Here is a 3663-nt window from a genome sequence, read left to right on the forward strand (position 1 = left end):
GATCGGGTGTGGAGCACTGGGAGAGGACGGAGAGAGAGAGAGAGAGAGTGAGAGACAAATCCTGTCACAGTGCAGGGGGAGAGGGTGTAGAGCACTGGGAGAGGGCGGAGAGAGAGAGAGAGAGAGAGAGTGAGAGACAAATCCTGTCACAGTGCAGGGGGAGAGGGTGTCGAGCACTGGGAGAGGGCGGAGAGAGAGAGAGAGAATGAGAGACAAATCCTGTCACAGTGCAGGGGGAGAGGGTGTAGAGCACTGGGAGAGGGCGGAGAGAGAGAGAGAGAGAGAGAGAGACAAATCCTGTCACAGTGCAGGGGGATAGGGTGCAGAGCACTGGTAGAGGGCGGAGAGAGAGAGAGAGAGAGACAAATCCTGTCACAGTGCAGGGGGATCGGGTGCAGAGCACTGGGAGAGGGTGGAGAGAGAGAGAGAGAGAGAGTGAGAGAGAGAGTGAGAGAGTGAGAGACAAATCCTGTCACAGTGCAGGGGGATAGGGTGTCGATCACTGGGAGAGGACGGAGAGAGAGAGAGAGAGAGAGAGACAAATCCTGTCACAGTGCAGGGGGATAGGGTGTCGATCACTGGGAGAGGACGGCGAGAGAGAGAGAGAGTGAGAGACAAATCATGTCACAGTGCAGGGGGATAGGGTGTCGATCACTGGGAGAGGACGGAGAGAGAGAGAGAGAGTGAGAGACAAATCCTATCACAGTGCAGGGGGATAGGGTGTCGATCACTGGGAGAGGACGGAGAGAGAGAGAGAGAGTGAGAGACAAATCCTGTCACAGTGCAGGGGGAGAGGGTGCAGAGCACTGGGAGAGGGCGGAGAGAGAGAGAGAGAGAGAGAGACAAATCCTGTCACAGAGCAGGGGGATAGGGTGTCGAGCACTGGGAGAGGACGGCGAGAGAGAGAGAGAGTGAGAGACAAATACTGTCACAGTGCAGGGGGATAGGGTGTCGATCACTGGGAGAGGACGGAGAGAGAGAGAGAGAGTGAGAGACAAATCCTGTCACAGTGCAGGGGGATAGGGTGTAGAGCACTGGGAGAGGGCGGAGAGAGAGAGATAGAGATAGAGTGAGAGACAAATCCTGTTACAGTGCAGGGGGATAGGGTGTAGAGCACTGGGAGAGGACGGAGAGAGAGAGGGAGAGAGAGTGAGAGACAAATCCTGTCACAGTGCAGGGGGATAGGGTGTAGAGCACTGGGAGAGGGCGGAGAGAGAGATAGAGTGAGAGACAAATCCTGTCACAGTGCAGGGGGAGAGGGTGTGGAGCACTGGGAGAGGGCGGAGAGAGAGAGAGAGAGACAAATCCTGTCACAGTGCAGGGGGAGAGGGTGTAGAGCACTGGGAGAGGGCGGAGAGAGAGAGAGAGAGAGTGAGAGAGACAAATCCTGTCACAGTGCAGGGGGATAGGGTGTAGAGCACTGGGAGAGGGCGGAGAGAGAGAGAGAGAGAGACAAATCCTGTCACAGTGCAGGGAGATAGGGTGTAGATCACTGGGAGAGGGCGGAGAGAGAGAGAGAGAGAGTGAGAGACAAATCCCGTCAAAGTGCAGGGGGATAGGGTGTAGAGCACTGGGAGAGGACGGAGAGAGAGACAGAGAGAGTGACAAATCCTGTCACAGTGCAGGGGGATAGGGTGTAGAGCACTGGGAGAGGACGGAGAGAGAGACAGAGAGAGAGACAAATCCTGTCACAGTGCAGGGGGAGAGGGTGTAGAGCACTGGGAGAGGACGGAGAGAGAGACAGAGAGAGAGACAAATCCTGTCACAGTGCAGGGGGAGAGGGTGTAGAGCACTGGGAGAGGGCGGAGAGAGAGAGAGAGAGAGAGAGACAAATCCTGTCACAGTGCAGGGGGAGAGGGTGTCGAGCACTGGGAGAGGGCGGAGAGAGAGAGAGAGAGAGAAATCCTGTCACAGTGCAGGGGGATAGGGTGTAGAGCACTGGGAGAGGACGGAGAGAGAGAGAGAGAGAGAGAGAGACAAATCCTGTCACAGTGCAGGGGGAGAGGGTGTAGAGCACTGGGAGAGGGCGGAGAGAGAGAGAGAGAGAGAGAGACAAATCCCGTCAAAGTGCAGGGGGATAGGGTGTAGAGCACTGGGAGAGGGCGGAGAGAGGGAGAGAGAGAGTGAGAGACAAATCCCGTCAAAGTGCAGGGGGATAGGGTGTGGAGCACTGGGAGAGGACGGAGAGAGAGACAGAGAGACAAATCCTGTCACAGTGCAGGGGGATAGGGTGTAGAGCACTGGGAGAGGACGGAGAGAGAGACAGAGAGAGAGTGAGAGACAAATCCTGTCACAGTGCAGGGGGAGAGGGTGTAGAGCACTGGGAGAGGGCGGAGAGAGAGAGAGAGAGAGTGAGAGACAAATCCTGTCACAGTGCAGGGGGAGAGGGTGTGGAGCACTGGGAGAGGGCGAAGAGAGAGAGAGAGAGAGAGAGAGACAAATCCTGTCACAGTGCAGGGGGAGAGGGTGTAGAGCACTGGGAGAGGGCGGAGAGAGAGAGAGAGAGAGAGAGAGAGAGAAATCCTGTCACAGTGCAGGGGGAGAGGGTGTAGAGCACTGGGAGAGGGCGGAGAGAGAGAGAGAGAGAGAGAGAGAGACAAATCCTGTCACAGTGCAGGGGGAGAGGGTGTGGAGCACTGGGAGAGTGCGGAGAGAGAGAGAGAGAGAGAGAGAGAGAGAAATCCTGTCACAGTGCAGGGGGAGAGGGTGTAGAGCACTGGGAGAGGGCAGAGAGAGAGAGAGAGAGAGAGAGAGTGAGAAATCCTGTCACAGTGCAGGGGGAGAGGGTGTAGAGCACTGGGAGAGGGCGGAGAGAGAGAGAGAGAGACAAATCCTGTCACAGTGCAGGGGGATATGGTGTAGAGCACTGGGAGAGGGCGGAGAGAGAGAGAGAGAGAGAGAGAGAGAGAAATCCTGTCACAGTGCAGGGGGATAGGGTGTAGAGCACTGGGAGAGGACGGAGAGAGAGAGAGAGAGAGAGAGAGACAAATCCTGTCACAGTGCAGGGGGAGAGTGTGTCGAGCACTGGGAGAGGGCGGAGAGAGAGAGAGAGAGAGAGAGAGAGACAAATCCTGTCACAGTGCAGGGGGAGAGGGTGTAGAGCACTGGGAGAGGGCGGAGAGAGAGAGAGAGAGAGAGAGAGAGAGAGACAAATCCTGTCACAGTGCAGGGGGATAGGGTGTAGAGCACTGGGAGAGGGCGGAGAGAGAGAGAGAGAGAGAGGGAGAGAGAGACAAATCCTGTCACAGTGCAGGGGGATAGGGTGTAGAGCACTGGGAGAGGGCGGAGAGAGAGAGGGAGAGAGTGAGAGACAAATCCTGTCACAGTGCAGGGGGATAGGGTGTAGAGCACTGGGAGAGGACGGAGAGAGAGAGAGAGAGAGAGAGAGACAAATCCTGTCACAGTGCAGGGGGAGAGGGTGTAGAGCACTGGGAGAGGACGGAGAGAGAGAGCGAGAGAGAGACAAATCCTGTCACAGTGCAGGGGGAGAGGGTGTAGAGCACTGGGAGAGGGCGGAGAGAGAGAGAGAGAGAGAGACAAATCATGTCACAGTGCAGGGGGAGAGTGTGTCGAGCACTGGGAGAGGGCGGAGAGAGAGAGAGACAAATCCTGTCACAGTGCAGGGGGATCGGGTGTAGAGCACTGGGAGAGGACGGAGAGAGA

The sequence above is a fragment of the Heptranchias perlo genome, chromosome X, assembly GCF_035084215.1.
Source record: "Heptranchias perlo isolate sHepPer1 chromosome X, sHepPer1.hap1, whole genome shotgun sequence".
Lineage (NCBI taxonomy): Eukaryota > Metazoa > Chordata > Chondrichthyes > Hexanchiformes > Hexanchidae > Heptranchias > Heptranchias perlo.